This window comes from Gossypium hirsutum, chromosome A13 (genome assembly GCF_007990345.1).
Source record: "Gossypium hirsutum isolate 1008001.06 chromosome A13, Gossypium_hirsutum_v2.1, whole genome shotgun sequence".
NCBI lineage: Eukaryota > Viridiplantae > Streptophyta > Magnoliopsida > Malvales > Malvaceae > Gossypium > Gossypium hirsutum.
In genome coordinates, this window is record NC_053436.1 from 64,675,030 (window position 1) to 64,694,718 (window position 19,689).

Sequence of the window (19,689 nt, forward strand, 5' to 3'; positions counted from 1 at the left end):
TCTTATTTCATAATTTCACTCACAAATGGCAAAATCAAAGCATGAAATTTTCACACATGCACTTTCACATGAAATAAACATAGAATATAACATTTGATTATTTTCAGGACTCGGTTTTGTGGTCCCGAAACCACTTTCCGACTAGGGCCATATTAGGGCTGTCACAACTCCCCCCCTTTGGAATTTTTGTCCCCGAAAATCTTACCAGAAGAAATAGTTTCCACTATAAAAACGTTTTCACAATATTCTCGGAATCACAATTTTCCATTCTTCACATGTATCTTTTTTTTACCAAAAATCCGGAACTTTGGTCTACACCAACAGATCACATTATAGATACTTCAGTCACTTCATCAAATAAAACCTTGCACATGCAAGCCCCATCTTACCGTTCTTTTCTCGTCAGATGATATATCATAATCCTATAATATTTCTCTCTTAGAAAATAATAAAAATTTTGATTCAATTTGGATAGAAATTCTATCTCACAACCACTTCTATAATACCACTGATTTCTTTTATTCCATATACTTGTATAATCTATTACAACTCAGATAAACAAATATTTCACAATCGGAGTTCATATAAAGATCCTTTACATAACCTTTAACCCATCTGTATACTTATTCCATATCAGAACAATAATAACATTAACAGAAATCTTATATGTCCAGGTATCCAAAATCAAATAACGGTTACTCTGAACTTATTTTGAACTATCACATCTCATATACTTTTATAAGATGGAATACCATTCAATAGAAACAGAAGAATAACATCGTATGAATTTGTCCTTGAATTTATTCCGATCATACTACAATGAAATCTTATAATAATAACACTGATAAGGGGGTGAGGTCGTTAAGCCTCGAAAGGAACTTTCATATTTGTATACATAGATAACTTTATCACTCATCATCATAATATTATGCACATTGATTCAAACATTTCAAATTTCCAACTCGTTACAGATACATTTGGACATATCTCAGTAATACACGCAACCTTATTTCATGTGAATATTAGCAAAACATAAGTGAATTTATCACAATTCAAACTTTAATTTCTCTTACTCAAATTACCAATAATGTCTTATCAAGTTTCCACATTTAGTCTTGATCACTTGTCAATATTTATCAAATCGGCAAACGTCTTACGGTTTTGAGTACATCGCTTACTTGATGCCATAGTCCAACTATGGTCTTATACTAGCTCTGCTCTGCCCGTGCTGATGCCTATTCTCGATAGGTCTTACACTAGCACTCACTAGGCTGTGCCGATGCCTATCCCAGATAGGTCTCACGCTTAGCACAAGTCGAGCCGATGCCACGTCCTTGACAGGTCTTACACTAGCTCATTTGTCTCATGTATTGCCATGGTCCAACCATGGTCTTTTCCGTCAATTCATTAGTGAACGATTGTACTCATTCCCTGCGTTCCACCCAATTTGATCTTTCATTACCATTTACTCATACAATCTTATACATATCTTTACACTAATGCACACATATCATAAACTTCTTTTCATACCTTTCAATTCCATCATATCACAAATATATTACAATCATTACAATAGCATTTTCGGATCAATTAATAATAGCTGGGTTGAAACACATCATTACCTGAGCAAAACAATCTATAAGAGCCAAGAGATATCACACTATCACGCTTTACTCACTGCATGTATAGCTACACTCTTATACTTGCTATGTTAGTCCGAGAACCGACTAAACCATAGCTCTGATACCACTAAATGTAGCACCCCTCGCCCGTATTCCTCACCGAAACAGGGTTCGAGGTGTTACTCGACTTAAACTCAGTCAATCACAAAAAAACCGTGCTGAAAAATTTCAATCAATTTAAATCTTTTCTTTTCACATGCAATCTGTCCCATATATTGGCTTACGAGGCGCAAAACATCACTAGCCAACATAGGCCAATTCACATGGCCAAAACACTTTATCAATACAAGCCACCACCTTTGGCTAACTTATAGTATCACATACTCAACATTAAAACCCTATACATGCCATAGACTCGAAATACTAGGATTTACTTACACCAATAGTGTGAGCTCGATAGTGTGATAATATCTCCGGCGAACTCCAACCTGAGCAAGTGACTGGAGCCAACAATCTATAAAACAGAGGAATGTAACAACGGAGTAAGCTTTCATTAGCATAGTAAGTTCTAAGAAATGCAAAACAAATAAACGCAATTATACTTCGATTACTCAATTTCTCAAGAGGCCATATTCTAGGTATATTGTCATCTGGCCGAATACATACAAACACATAATGCACGTTCAGCTTTCTTATCACACTTAATCTGAATTCATATAACATAATTAAATCAAATACTTTCACATACTTTCACACCCTGACCCGGTGTATCATGATCATAGATATAGTTATAACATTTATTCATGTATGTATCACATTACACACTTATGATTCATTGCAGATCAAACCCACATATGAGTACATAATGCATACCTGGCCCACTTAACGTATTGAATGTATTCATTTGTCAACCTAACACGAGGTACATTAGTCTTGGACTTTTCTCAAGTCACCGGCATTTCGCCTGCTAAGCTCGAGGCCTGATTATCATTTCACCGGCATTATAGCCTGCCAGGCTCGAAAGCCCAAATAGTATTTCACCGGCATCATAGCCTGCTAGGCTCAAAGGCCCGAATAGTGTCTCACCGACATAATAGCCTGCTAGGCTCAAAGGCCCGAATATAATACCAGCACGAAGCCTGCGGGATTTAACCCGGATATATTACCACCACGAAGCCTGCGGGATTTAACCCGGATGTATTACCAGCACGAAGCCTACGGAATTTAACTCGGATGTATTACCAGCACGAAGCTTGCGGGATTTAACCCGAATGTATTACCAGCACGAAGCCTGCGAGATTTAACCCGGATATATTACCAGCACGAAGCCTGCGGGATTTAACCCGGATGTATTACCAGCACGAAGCTTGCAGGATTTAACCTGGATATATTACCAGCACGAAGCTTGCGGGATTTAACCCGGATATAATTCCAGCATATAGCCTGCGGGTCTTTAAGCCAGGATATATATCAAATATCATGCATATTTAATCATATATTAACACATCTCATTCAACATATCACATTAGTAGTCACTTGGTACATTCGGATATAAGCTCCATATGAACACCATCATTTACATTTCGGTTCAAAAGTCATACATAAATATCACATATCCATTTCACCATTCAAACTTAACCCATAGTGACCTTTCGACTACAAGTCATAAACATAAATTATTTATCGCACAACTTAATTCAAGTGGAACCAAAAAGACACAATTCATCTAATATATACATATTGTTCACTGATTCGCACACAACCTTTCAAATTAGCAATTATAAGATGGTTCCGCACATAGCCCATCCTTATCGATAATTTACGATGGTTTTACCATTACTCACATATATGACATAGGCATTTTTACCTATACTTCTCAATTCACACTCATGATTCAACTCCAATCGATTTAACACGCATAAGTACATATAGCATACCTGACCAACTTAATGTATACAACGAAATCGATTGTTGATTTAACACAAAGTCTCATAGTTGAACATAAACATGAAACCATTTCTTATATGTTTGATTCACATCAATCATCAAATTCATGTAATTCACATGTACTTAATTAGGTTGTTCATACCTGAATAATTTACTTTACTGAACAAATCCACATATCGTATTAGCCCATAGTCTTATAGCACCACACTTTCAATAGTTTACCGGCAATTTGCCTGCTAGGTAATAACCTGATTTCATCACCGGCCATAAGCCTGCTAGACCTTTAAGTCCGATGTCATTTCACCGGCATTACGCCTGCTAGGTTTGAGACCCGAATATATATTATAATGCATAACTTATATCATCGATCACTAACAGTTACCTCATCGAAGTTCACATTTAATCACTTTAGTACCAAGCCACATTCGGCTACCACAAAGGACTAATAATAATAATTTTATACACATCATGGTTTCCTTTAGATATTTAATAATCACAAATCATGATATTTCCACCAGCACATATACAGCATAGTTTATTCATTGTAACACTTATTTAGTGCATCAAATTTCCAAATCCAATTCAACTTAAGCATAATAGCCATAATCGGCTTATAGCCTTAAATCATTACATATTCGGCACATTAACTAAATAAAATTTACATTCCCTTTACCATATTAATTTAACTCTTAGGCATATAAAAAGGTATCAAGCTTAAACACTTAAGAACTTACCTCGAATGTTGCCGAACGATTACAACGGCTATTCGATTACTTTCTCTTTTCCCTTATCCGAATTTGCCCCTCAATGCTCTTGAGCTTAAATTCAACAATTTTAAACTTAGTCATTATTCGACTATTCAAGCATCACTTTCAGAATATATAATATATATATTCGACTTTCACACATACAGATTATAGTAAGCTTATAAGAAATCAATAAGCAACTCATTAACAAATTTTTGTCAATGTTTACCACATAATCATAATTTCACTGCAAGCTGTCTTCCTGAGCAACATTCACTAAATCATTTATAACTGGAGCTACGAAACTCAAAATCAATTGCCGTTAATTTTCCCTGAAAATAGACTCATATATCTTCTATCCATAAAATTTTCAGAATTTTTGGTTTGGCCAATCAATACCAGAATTTTCTTAAAATTTCCTTTGTTTCACTGTTTGACTAATCTGACCACTCTCCACTACGAATCAAATTTCTCATTGTACAGAATTCAAAATATGTTTTTGTTTATTTCATTTGAAAATAGACTCATCAAGGAGTCTAATCATATAAACTTCATCTTATAACCATTTTTTTACAATTTATAATGATTTTGTAAAAACAGAACAGAGGATCAAGAAGTCATTTTGACCCTGTCCCACATCACTTCAAATATCTCATTATCGGAAATTCTTTTACTTACACGGTTTCTTTTATAAGAAACTAGGCTAATCAACATTTAATTACGTAATTTATTCAGCTTCTAACTCATTTCCCTCAATTTATGGTGATTTTCCAAAATTACGTTACTGCTGCTGTCTCAAGCAGATTTATTACAAAATCACTCTTTCACTCATACCTTGCATGCATGTTATTTAAACATGCATATCACAAATCAATCATCACATACCTATGATTTCACTTAAGCATAATTTCCATTTCATCATTTTAAAGCACAAACATTACTCAATGTTATCCAAGTTCACATTCGGCCATAATACACACAACATGTTAGCTGATTTTCTCCCTTAGCATCTAAGGCACATGCATGCTCATTTGTTTGGCTCAACTTCACCTATCTTCCATTATTCATCAAAAGAACATGAAAGAAAAATCATTTCCTTCATTTCCATTCATGACCAAATGCTCACAACACAACCAAAACTCAAAAGTATGCTTCATGGGTTAAGGTAGAATCAAAAAGAACCCATGAACATCAAAATAGAAGCAAACTACCATGAACTTACCTTCAATTTTCCTCCCCCTAGTGACTGAATGCTCAAAGGTTTCCTCTCCTATTTTCTCTCTCAATTTCGGCTATGAAGAACAAAGATGGACAAACTCTGTCCCTTCCATCCTTTTGTTATTTTATTACCCAACATTTTATGACACAAAATGACATATAATATTTGTGTCATACTCATGCCATAATTTCAATAAAAAAAATTGCACAAATGCTTATCATGCCCATCATGGCCGGCCACTATGTTTTAAGGTGGGAAATTTGACATGCAAATCCACCTATTTCATACTATAAGTTATTTGGCCATTACAAATTAGCCTATAGCATTTTCAAAAATTTTCACATGAGTCCTATTTCATAATTTCACTCACAAATGGCAAAATCAAAGCATGAAATTTTCACACATGCACTTTCACATGAAATAAACACAGAATATAACATTTGATTGTTTTCGGGACTCGGTTTTGTGGTCCCGAAACCACTTTTCGACTAGGGCCATATTAGGGTTGTCACAATCAACGCAAGTATATCAGTATCAAAAAGAGAAAAAATATCGGTAATAACGTCTGGCGATGATGCCTCCTCCCTGCGCTGAATCTGAGTCATAGCACCCTTTACCCGAGTCCGAGGCTGGGACAGGGTACATGGCATTACCGAACTTAAACGTACACAACTATGTAAAATCAGGTCAAAAAATTTTGTTCAAATTAAAAACATTCATTCATATTCATAATGTCCCTTATATGGGCTTACGAGGCCCAAAACATATATCGGGGGTGGCTTGGGACTAAACCGAGAACTTACGGAATTTTTACAACACTTAGAAAATTTTCTAGTTTTCGAGTCACACGCCCGTGTAGGTTAGGCCATGGGGTCACACACGCCCGTGTGGCTTCGGACACGCCTGTGTCCTCAACCCGTGTAACTCTCTGTTTATGACGTCAGCAATAGTATAGGGTCACACGGCCAAGTCACATGCCCGTGTGCTGGATCGCGTCCTCAACACGAATGAGACACACGGTCATGTCTCTGCCCATGTGGCCCAGAAAATGGCTATTTACCAAGCCATTTGGCACCCTCGTTAGCACTTACTTAAACATAACTTCAATGGCACTTTTCATGGCAATTTCATATCGATTTATTCATGCATAAGGTACCATACTTTGCCTAGTTTAAACTTATCGATTTCATAACATGATTATCGTTAACACACTCTTACACTTCATACTTATGCTAAGGTCTATCCATAGGCCAATTTAGTCACTTTAAAACCATCAAGTAATCTAGGTCACATTCCCAATTCATCCATACCAAACACACATGACCACACCATATGAAAACTTTAGCACATGCATGCATATATGAATAGGTTTACAACCCAATAACCAATATAAGCCACATCTCATGGTCATATATAAAATGAATCCTATTCCTATTATGAGTCAATACATTTGGCCAAATCAAATGAAACATACCCAATTGACTAATTCCCTATACATGTCATAGACTTAAAGTGCTTGAAATCATTTATACCCTTCAATAGTTGGATAGTGTGATAGAATCTCCGACAATCTCCAACCCGGGCTAGCTTAGTAACCCTATAAAATGAGGAAAAAGGAAGGGGTAAGTTGTATAGCTTAGTAAGTCCATATGAAAATAATAAGAGATTTATTGACATGTTTTTTCCATATTCTCACAACATGTTCTCAAGGTAACACAATCATAATTGCACATAATTCCACTATTTATTCATATTCCAGCCAAACTGTCTACACAAGTCATAGTCACTAAATTACTGATAACTTGAGCTAAAGAATTCTAAATTAAGATACATTAAAAGCATATGAAACTATACTCATATATCTTTCTACTATAAAAATTTTAGAATTTATGGATTAGCCAATAAGTACAGTTTCTTCTTCAAAGTTACCGCTATTCTACTATTTGACAACTTAAACCTTTCTTTACTAAAAATTAATTAGCTTACAGTACGGGATTCGGGATAATGTTCTTGTCTATTTCTATTGAAAATAAACTCATTAAAGATTTAGTCATATGAATTCTAACCCATAATTATTTTCATACAATTTTTAATGATTTTCCAAAGTTAAGACAAGGGTACCAAAATCACTCTAGCCCTGTCTCACAGAAATCCAAATATCTTATAACATAAAATTCTTTTGCTTACACCGTTTCTTCTATGTGAAACTAGACTCGATAAGCTTTAATTTCACGCTTTATTCAACTTCTAACTCAATTTTCACAATTTTTTGTAGATTTTCAAAGTTAGACTACTACTGCTGTCCAAAACTATTTTAGTGTAAAATAATAATAACTAAGTTTATAACACCTTTACAAATCTTTTCAACCATCATGGTAAAAATACATATTTATACATCATAATCATAGACCCAAAATCACAAGGTCACAAAATCATTCTCATGGGCATGACTTACTTAGTTGCATCCTTACCAAAGGTGTATCACAAAACAAAATAATTTCTTATGAGTTTTGCACACATACCTGTACCACTTGCAACATAATCATAACTTTTCTCAATCATGAAAAATATTTAAATAACCCGTTGAACTAGTTGGAATACTAAAGGATACTCGATAAGCCTCATACAAAAAGGGTAAAATGACAATGCCATGTCTTAGACATGGTCTTACATTGTTCTCATACATCGATGTTGATGCCATGTCCTAGACATGGTCTTACACTGGCTCACATAACAATACCGATGCCATGTTCCAAACATGGTCTTACACTGGCTTACATAACAATACCGATGCCACGTTCCAAACATCATCTTACACTGGCTCGCATATTGAGGCCGATGCCATGTCTTAGACATGGTCTTACACTAGCTCTCATAACAATGCTGATGTCATGTTCCAAACATGGTCTTACACTGGCTCACATAACAATGTCGATGCCATGTTCCAAAAATGGTCTTACACTATCTCGCATATTGAGGCCGATGCCATGTTCCAAACATGGTCTTACACTGGCTCGCATATTGAGGCCGATGCCATGTCCCAGACATGGTCTTACACTAGCTCTCAGAATAATACAGATGCCATGTTTCAAACATGATCTTACACTAGCTCACATATAACCTTAGTATCATGGTATGGATATCTGATCTATTCCTATGGTTCAACCAGGAGTTTTGCCATATCAAATCTCGTCATGTATATTCCATGCAATATCACTCTTTAACACCAAGTTACCATTCATTACAATGTCATCAAACATCATAGACATATGTTTTAGGTCATTGCATATGCATAGCATACAATATAATTTTATGAAGCATAACACCATCACGTAATTGTACCACAAACATATATTTCAACGCATCTGAATTACCATATCAATTCAGATTTCAATCACAAATCAAAATAACAATACTGTCTTACCAATTTTATCATACGGCTCGTTTGTCGATTCCTTGTCGAGTATATCCATAACAAATCATAAAAATTATGTAATAATAATTAAGCATTTCAATTCAAATAAGACACTGCATTATTTTTATCACACGAACTTACCTCGAGTGCAAAAACAGCTAATTATTTCCTTTTTGTCCTTAACCACTTACTTTCTCGATTTAAGCTCGAATCTCGATTTTCTTGATCTAAAATTTCAAATATAGCTTATTTATTACTCACAATATTCAAATTGACCCAAAATTCATACTTTGGAAAATTTACAATTTTCCCCTAAACTTTTACTTACTTGCAAATTAGTCCCTAGGCTCGAAAAATAAAATTCATTCAATTTCATCCTAACCCAAGCCTAGCCGAATATTTATCTTACTTACAGCAACTCACATATTTCACATATTCACATTTTTATCACACAATTTAACACATTTCTCAACTTAGTCTTTAATCGACATTTTTATCAAAAATCACTTTATAAATGTTGTTTATCTAACAACAAGGATGCATTTTCTATCATCAATTATCAAAATACACATTTTATCAACAATGGAAAAATTCACAAACTTCACCAGTTTTGAAAACGAAGGTAAGGGATAGCTAAATCGAGTTACCACAACTCCAAAAACATAAAAATAATTAAAAACCGGACAAAAACCGTACCAAGATAAGCCATAGAAGCTTGGCCAAATATCATGCTCATCCATGGCTGCCCATTTTTCTTCATTTCGATGGAAGAAAGAAACATAAAGATGGGAACATTTTGCATTTTTGTCTTATTATACTTTTTTAACTTAATTACCAATTTACCTTTTTTATTTCTAACTATTTCAATAATACCAAAAAAACATCTTTGACTAACTTATTAATGGGATAATTTCCACATAAGAGCTTCCACTAAAAATTCTATAGTTATTTAATACCTTTAGCTATTAGTTTATGTGATTTAGTCCCTAAAGCCAAATTAAGCGCTTCTCACATATAATTTCTTCATAAAAATTTTACACAATCATATAAACATATCATAGACCTTATAATAATTATAAAATAATTATTTCTAATTCGTATTTATGGTCTCAAAACCACTATTTCGACTAGGCCCTAATTCGGGATGTTACAGAAGATGATATTCTCTAGATTTCTTTGATGCTGACTGATGTGATTTGCTTGTAAATCTCTTTCTAAAGTCTCTAGCCTCAGAATCGATTTTTCTTTTTTCTTTGCAAAGCTCTTCGGCTTTACAAGCTCTGTCAAATAAAATAACAAACTCTTTCGGCTCAAGAATTCCAACTAATAGTCTGATTTCTTCATTCAATCCATCATCGAATCTTTTACACATTATAGCTTTAGAAGAAACACATTCACGAGTATATTTTCTGAGTCATACAAACTCTCTTTTGTATTCTATTACCTACATACGACCCTACTTCAATTCAAGAAATTCTTTTCTTTTCTGATCAATGAATCTTTGGCTGATATATTTCTTTCTGAATTCAAATTGAAAGAACTCCCAAGTAACTCTTTCTTATGGAACTACAAATATCAAGGTATTCCACCACTGATACGTAGTGTCTCTAAACAGTGATACAACACATTTTAAACATTCTTCAGCTGTGATAATTCATCAAATACTCGAATCGTGTTCTTAAGCCAAAACTCGGCTCTCTCGGGGTCATCATTAATAGTGGCTTTAAATTCCTCAGCTCCATGTTTTCGTATCTTATCAACATGTGGTTTATTCATTCGCAAATGATACATACCTTGAGGAACTACAGGGATCAGTTGGAGAATAGGTGGGGGTGGAGGTTGCTAAACAGCTGGGTTCATACGAATGTACTGTGTGACATTACTTAAAAGAAGGATTCTTTAGCCTCACCCCCGTGACTACTCATCACAGGTCTAGATTTAGAAGGTGCAGTCCCTTGAGTGGGAGCTGGCGCATTACTCTATACATCGTCTGCTATAGCTCGTTCAGTATGCATTACTATATAAAAATACTTTTGAAAATGTCAAGAGTCATCACACTATCACAGTTTTAGATATGGCATGTATAGCTAGACTCACATACACTACGTTAGTCTTAGAATCAACTAAATCGTAGCTCTGATAACAATAAATGTAACACCCCTAACCTGTGTCCGTCACTGAAGTAGGGTTATGAGGTATTACCTATCAATACACCTCACTTAACATACAAAACTCATACATTTATGCATTCATAGTCAAATACCATTCAACACCATCATATTGTCCCTTATAAGGATTTACGAGTCCTTAAACATGCTTTAGAAATGGTTCGGGACTAAATTGATAACATATAAAAATTTTGGAATCTTAGAAAAATTTCAAACATACAGGGACCACACGTCCGTATCAACAGGCTGTGTGTCTTACACGGCTAGTAGATGTGCCCCTGTCTTAGGCTGTGTGGAAACAGGGTATACATACTGACTTGTATCACACAGCCGAAGACACGTTCGTATGTCAGGCCGTGTGAAAACTGGAGAGTATACTGACTTGGGTCACATGGCCAACCACACGCCCGTGTGTCTAGCCTGTGTACCCTTCGAAGTGGCCACACACCCATGTGCCAGGTCGTGTATTAGGCTATGCCAAACCTGTAGGGTATACTGACTTATCCAACACGGCCAAGTCACACGCCCGTGCGCTAGGCCATGTGCCAAATTAGGGTTATACTGACTTGTACCACATAGCCAGTCACACGCCCTTGTGTGAGACCGTGTAAAGCATACTGACTTCATTTAATATCATCATCAAGGGACACACGGACATGTATCATGACCATGTATCATACACAGTTGAGACATACGCCCGTGTCTTTGCCCATGTGGACAAAAATAGGCTATTTGCAAAGCCATTATGCCACCCTATTTTCACATATATACACAAGCATAAATGGTAACATTTTTACAACCCAATTGGCAGCTATTCCATAACATTTCATACACATATGATATCATTTCCTCATAGTATTCAAATACTTAGCTAATATCTTACATTTCCCATTCATAAGCCTACCATATAACAAAACACATTTGCATATTTTCATTCTATCAACTAATTGCCAAAACATACCAAAACATAATAACAAATTTTTCCAAATCACATGGCTTAGACCTATAACACAAAATGTACCAAAATTACAATCTCAAGTGACCATAATTATCCCCATTATAACTAGCCTATACATGCCATATTTACGTATAACCACAAGTTCAAAAGTACCAATCAACAATTGGATAGTGTGATGTATAACTCCGACTTGTCCGAAACAAGCGAGCAATCGAACCTCTATAAAACATTGAAAAGAAAAAGAGTAAGCTTTATAGCTTAGTAAGCCCGTATAATTCAGAACTAAACTTACCATTTATACATAATCAAGACAATAATTAAAGTGTATTCAATTCAATTACCAAATACCTAAACACAAACATTCATCACAAGTTAGTCATCTGAATACATGAAATCATCCATATTCTCAATGTAAATACTCAATACATTGTATCGTATCAAATTCACATATACCATGAACATCATACTTTCAATCGTATAACAGTAATTCGTTCATAAAAACATTACTTTACCAAATTACAAAATTTATGCCCGTTGAACCTATTAGAATCTCGAGGGATACTCGGGTGAAATACAGTACATATAAATTAGTAATCCGTCAATTTCTTATCATTTTTCGCTTTTTCGAGCTATGAATAGTAAGCTTATCCTGAGCTGATGGATAATAAGCTCTATTGAGCTGAAACGGTAAGCTCTAACGAGTTAAAACAGTAAGCTCATACGAGCTGATATATCGGTAAGCTCATACGAGCTAAGGTGAGTCCGCAACACATGCAGGATCTCAACCAAAACGGTAACCCTAGTGACATGTCACTCGTATCCTACGAATTCTTACGGTTCAAACGGGGCTCGGTAACAAATAGACTATATCGATAAGGCATTGACATTCCAAATATATCAACTACTCAATTATACACATTCATTACAATTATTTCAAGTATTTAAAAGTTCGATCCTAATTATACGAACTTACCTCGAGTTGCTCAGATAGCAAATACCGGCTAATCTTCAACTTTTCCTTTTCCCCGATCTAAACTCGATCTCAGCTTATCTTGATCTATATAATATCAAATTCAGCTTATTTAATAAACTATTTATGCAATTGAGTCCAAAACACATATTAGGGCTATTTTACACATTTACCCCAAAACTTTTACAATTTTACAATTTAGTCCTTTTCACATAAAATTGCAATTTCATGCAATTTAGTACAATTATATGCTTAACCGAATTTACCACATGTTATTAGCAGCCCATATTTTCAATTTATTCACACTTTTACCCACCTAATTTTACATTTTCTTAATTAACCCCTTTTTGACATTTTTGTCAAAAATTACTTTACAAAACTAGTAAATCTATCAATAAAACTTCATAATCCATCATCAATCATCAAATTACTCAAGCATTCAACAATGGAAACATGTTAAATCTTCAACAATTTCAAAACCTAAGGTACAGGCTAGCTAGAATACGAAGCAACGATCTTAAAAATGTAAAAATCATAAAACCCAAGTCAAATATTATGTATGATATAACTCAAAAAAAAAAACTCTAATTTAAAAGAAACCTTAAAACATTTACAAAAATTAAGGCAATGAAAAAAACATACCAGATAAATCATATAACTTTCTTGCCATAAAAAGTTGGAAGATTTTAGGTTATCTGGTTAAAGAATTTGATGGTCACCTAAAATGGTATGGCTACAAATTCTTTCATCATTGATAAATTTTATTTTGTTGAATCCCAACGCTTTTTTTATAAAATTTTCTTACATGCATAGGAAAAAGTCACAAATCAGGTGAGCGGCTAAGTAATTATCCAAGGAGCTATTAATCTAATTCAATCAAATTTAAAACAAATAAAAATAATAATCACAATCATACCTCAATTAAAAAAAACATTAAAAGTCCTTACCAATCTAAAATTTGCTTCATAAATCTAAAATAAGAATAAAAACTAAGATTCTTTTTCAGATTAAATCTTTCAACATAGAAATAAAACAAATTAATTAAATTAACCAAAAATAGAAATAAAAACTTTCTTTAAATCTTTGCACAACTGATGAGGGCAGGTAGCACCGGTTCAAATCTTAGCATAAGCTTTTTTTTTTTTGCAACAACAATTGAATATTTTGGTAATTGAATGGTTAAGGGAGGACGGGGGTTCAATTCTAGCCGGATTATGAAAAAAAATCATAATTTTGTATGGGGTTATGGGAAATAATTAAGTACAAGAAAGTTTATTTGCGGTTATGAAGAAAATAATATTTTAATATTTTATAATAAAATTCAAAACTTTTTTGATAAAAATTTTATAATAAAATTCAAAATTTTAGTTTATGCTTATCAATTTACTTCAGATTACCTCTCTTCAAATAAAATTATTACTCATCATTCACCTTGAACTATCAAACATTAAACTCATTATAACCCAAATCCATCAATCAGTTTCCCCATACAAGTTTGATAATCATCATACTTCTAACCCCCCCCCCCCAATCCCTTATTATCAAAACCAAATATTTTTAAAAATAACAAAAAACTTGTATTTAATATAATTTTCTATAATTTCTATATTTTTAATTATTTTATATTAAAAACATTTTATAATATTTAATAGGACTTTATAATTTTTTTTAAAATTTTCTAATAGTTAAATAATTTAAATAACTTCTCTATAATTTTTTTTATAATTTTCTAGCATTGTTAAAATATTATAATAAATTTTAGACTTAAAATTATTATAAAAACAATTAAACTTTCATAAAATAAAAACTAATCAACCTTCAACGTCAGCATTTTTTTACATCAAATGCCGCCACATCATCACTTTTTTTTAAGGAACATGTCATCACTTTACCGCTATTCATAAAGTTTCGAAATAAAACTATAGTCTAATAACTCAATAGATTTCTAATTTTGAATTGAAAATACAATTTATTGCAATTTCCAATTAAAGACTTAACTAATTTTTTAAACTATTTCCAGGTAGTTTTTTTAGCAATTGAGTCTTAAAATTTTGCTGTAAATTAGTGGGAAATTATGGGATTTTGCTGAAATAATAAACAAATGAATGAATTTGGACCGTGGAAAATAAAACAGGAAATGTAAAAGATTAAGGAAAGTCCCATTAGGACAGCTAACTCTGTTTTACATTTTCTTTTTACTCTAATTTATTTTTAGTCTCTTTATTATTCAAAAATAGAAAATTGATTTTTTATTTTAATTTGAAATAATTTAGTCTCTATTTTTATAATGTTATTAATAAATCAAAATTAATAATACTTTTACTTTTTGGAATTAAAATGATGATGTGAATTTTTATATTCTTGTAAACAATATTAACATTACTATTAATTATCAATTAATGTTTTTAACAATTTAAAAGTAACAATTAACTGTTTTGACCAATTAATAAGATGATGAAAATTATTTAAAAGAAAATTAATAAGATTAATATAGTGAATAATCAAATTATATTAAATTGAAGTATATGAGTTACATCTCAAATTTTAAATAGTACAGGATTAAAATTAAAATTGCTACTTTTTTTCTTTTCTCTTTTTCCCTTAAAAGAATTGCTTTTTTGCTTGGGTTTGCTTCCTGTTACTTTCCCTACACTTTGAAAATAGCAAAAAAATATTGATTCGTCAACACAAGTTAATTAAACGTGATTAACTTGAATTCGATAACCCAAAAAGACAAAAGAAAAAGCCAACCAATATTGCCTATAAAAGCCCATTTCGGCCTTTGTTTTCCTTCCCCCTTCTCCTTTGCTCTCTGTTTTTCATTGAGAACATTATTACAATCACATCCTCTCCGTTTCTTAGCCTTCAAAGACTACCTTTCATCAATTTATCTTATTTTTGGTATACTATTTATTCATTGCAGCCTTACTTCAGAACTTTCTTGCATTTTCTTTTCTTTTGACATTTTCAACCATTCTTTCATTGATTTTTAAGCTAATTTTTATATAAAATCTGAAACAATACTTCTTTCCTTTGATCAATCCAGGTCCATTGATCAAGCTCCTTGCTGGATTCGAATCCCCAAAAAATGGCTCAATATGATTACCTTTTCTTAGGTAAGCTCTTTTACTTGAAAATTACAAGGTTAATATATGAACTAATGGCCAAAAAGGATACAAACGTTTTATTATGATAATTTTTAAATTAAAGCAATCAAATATTGCACTTCATAATTTGGTAATAACAATTCCTTCAACGCAAATGCCTCGAGAAGCATTCATTTTGGCAGCACTGATATGTAAGACAATTTGGTTGAATTTGTAGATCTTGACGATACCCTTTATCCAAAAAATTCTGGTCTTGAAAGAGAATGTTGAAAGAATACTAAAGGTAAGGATTTGCATATGCATTCTGATATTTGGATGCTCCCATTTTTACTATCAAGATTTAATGCCAATCTAATTTATTATTAATATTTTTATTTTAAAATGAATGCCATATTTTTCAGATTACATGGTCGAAAAACTGGGCATAGAAGAGGACAAAGTTGTGGAATAATCCAACATCTTGTATAAGAATTATGGGACAACAATGGCTGGCCTTAATAGTATTACTTCTATTAAACCTTTCCTTTTTCAAGCATTCTTTTCTTTAGATAAAAGAAAATATTAAAACAAGAGCATGCTGCTAAATAATAAAATTTTACTGTCTTTTTCTTTTTTATTTCTCTCTTTTGCAGGCTGTTGGTTATGACTTTGACTATGATGATTTTCATAGGTATTACAACTATATTTTTTATTCCGGATTATTTTCTTTTTAAAGTATAATTATTTTATCAATCAAGTTTTTAAATTAATCCTGTCATCAATTTATATGTAAAATGTCAATTCAGATAAAAATTATAGCATATTTTAAAATACAAATTAAAGTATAGACATGTTTTCTGTCAAAAAAATCCTACTGCTTCAACGTGTGTTAAAAATCAAACAATGTCAAGAAAAAAAATTGGAAGATTATTTTTTTTTACATGTCATATGAAGTTATTCATGAAGTTATACATGTAGGTACATATATTTACAATTTGATTTATCTATTTCAAATATAGTAACGTTAAATTTGAGGTAACATTTAATGCTTAAGCTAAACTAATGACTTATTTGATGGAAAGACATTATTAATACAATACTAATACTTTAATTACTCAATTAAAACATTTTAAAACTGAAAATCAATTCAAAATCTTTGAACATTAAAGATCTCTTATGCAAATAACCCTTTAATTTTCAATTTCCTTCATTTAATTTTGGTATTTAATAGTTATGTTCATGGACTACTTCCGTACTAGAACCTAAAACCAGATCCTTCATTAAGAGTTTATTGCAGACCTTGCCTCTTAGAAAAATTGTAAGAAGTTGGCTACCCAATTAATAAGCAAGTGTTGACCGTCGACTTTAAATCTGTCTCCTAACAATATGTCTCGTTGTAATAGATATTTACAAATGCAGACAAGGTCCATGCCGTTAAAGCTCTTACAAAACTCGGATTGGAAGACTGTTTCGAAGGGGTTATATGCTTTGAGACTCTCAATCCTACCCATAAGAACACAGTTTCCGGTGATGAAGACATCGAGTTTTTAGGATCAGCTGCTACTGCAACCTATGTGCATACCAGCCCTCAAATTTTCGACATGATGGACCAATTTGCTCACCACAACCAAGGTGCAACATTGCCCAAGACCCCCATTGTTTGCAAGCCGCAAGAATCTGCCATAGAGCGTGCTCTCAGTATTGCCAAAATCAACCCTCAGAGAACAATAAGATGATCATCAACACAATTCACATCCATGAATTTTGTAACTTAATGATGCTTTTCACAGTTTACTGATGTTTTCCCCATCACTGGATTTTGCTGTTTCAGTTGTTCTCTGACGATAGCGTCCGCAACATTCAGGCAGGAAAACATGTTGGTCTTCACACTGTGCGGGCAAGTCCTTGGAAGCCTTGTCCTTTACCTAGGCATAGCTTACCCTGAAACTAACTTATTGTCCTTACGTATGCAGATTGGTACTTCCCAGAGACCTAAAGGTGCAGATTATGCATTAGAAAGTATTCACAAAATCAAGCAGGCATTACCTGAGCTGTGGGAAATTGGTACGAAATCCGTAGTGAGTTATCCCGGCCAGGTTACAGTTGAGAAATCTGTGACAGCTTAGATCATTTGTTGTTGTCTGCATTCCTTCGTATTGTTTAGAAGATGATGTATATTAATATAAAATATATCTTAAAAAAAATGGAAATTCTCTTTTTCTGGGGTAAAAAGAGTGAGTTGTTAAATTATCTTTCTCCTGTTTCAGATGGCTTTATCAGTGTTGTCTTAATCGATACTAATGCTTATATTAATCACGACAGAATACAATATATGAGATATAATTTAATCAATTCTCTTCATATAAAGAAGGTATTATATATAACATATTTCAGATCAATAGGGGTAAAGTTGATGTATGAAAACAACAAGGAACACGACTTGTTCTAATTAAATATACTGTGTTATCTAGAAACAGTTGTTGAGAAATAAGCTTGGTGTTTGGAAGGGGTTATAATGAAGTGGACATTTCTTTAAACACTATGTGAAACAGAAAATAAATAGGGGATAGAAAGTTTGTTTGCACAGTTCAGTTTTCCTATGCCTGTGGAGGCAAACTTAGTAAGAAGTATCTACTATCTTCAAACTCTTACAAGTGATCCTAAATCTATCACAAAGTTGCGACACTGAGAAGTATACACTATCTTCAAACTCTTACACCTTGATCCTAAATCTATAACAAACTCGTGACAATTTCCTCACCTGTATCTTTGAAGATAGAACTCACCACTAAATTCATGTTTCCTAGGAATTTCACCTCAAAGAAATTAACAAATCAATTCTAAAGACTAAACCCTTATGCCTGCTTACTTTTTTTTTTTTAAGGAAGATTAAAAATTTTATGGTGATTCTATACATGCTCACTAAAATTAACATTCATTTCATGATTTACTTAACATAAAAGAGTTGAAGTAAATAGAAGATCATACCTGAATCTGGACTAACATACCATACAAAATCAATTGATGTTGAGTATCTTTCCGCTTACCTACCTTCATGCAAGAGTCATCTTCCACAAAAAAAATTTTGAGGCACGGTTCCCCCGAACTTAAGAGGAACAATGTCTTCATTGTTCAAAAATATTCATCGGAGAAAAATAAGAGAAAAGCTCAAAAAGTTTATTTCATTAAAACCAATTCATGAGGGAAACCGTATTTTATTTTGCAAAAAACAAAAATAGAATAAAATAACAGAAAAATATTTTTTTAAAAATAGGTGAAATATTTTTCTGCTCAAATTCATCGGTCCTATAATATTCGACTACTAATTGCTTACGTTAGTCTTACCTTGGTTGTCAGTGCAAGTTTTTGGCCCTCAAGATTTAAAATTTTACCCAGACCGAATACTTGAGACTGGGTCCATCTCCACGGACCCTCATTAGTTGAAATAATGTTAATTGAAGTAAATGATCCTAAACATCAATACTTGAGTTTACCTGGATCAAATACTTCTGTTTGGGTCCATTTTCTCTAACTTTCAGACTTATCTTCTCCAACTTT

At 33.0% G+C, this 19,689-nt stretch overlaps 1 long non-coding RNA gene across 1 annotated transcript; it reads left to right on the forward strand.

Moving 5' to 3' along the window:
- Positions 1 to 15,837: 15,837 nt before the first annotated feature.
- On the forward strand, positions 15,838 to 18,032 carry LOC107894719 (uncharacterized). The gene is made up of 6 exons (XR_001683227.2): positions 15,838 to 15,946; positions 16,092 to 16,161; positions 16,370 to 16,435; positions 16,554 to 16,652; positions 16,785 to 16,822; positions 17,535 to 18,032. It is a non-coding gene; the product is annotated as an uncharacterized lncRNA (long non-coding RNA).
- Positions 18,033 to 19,689: the final 1,657 nt, after the last annotated feature.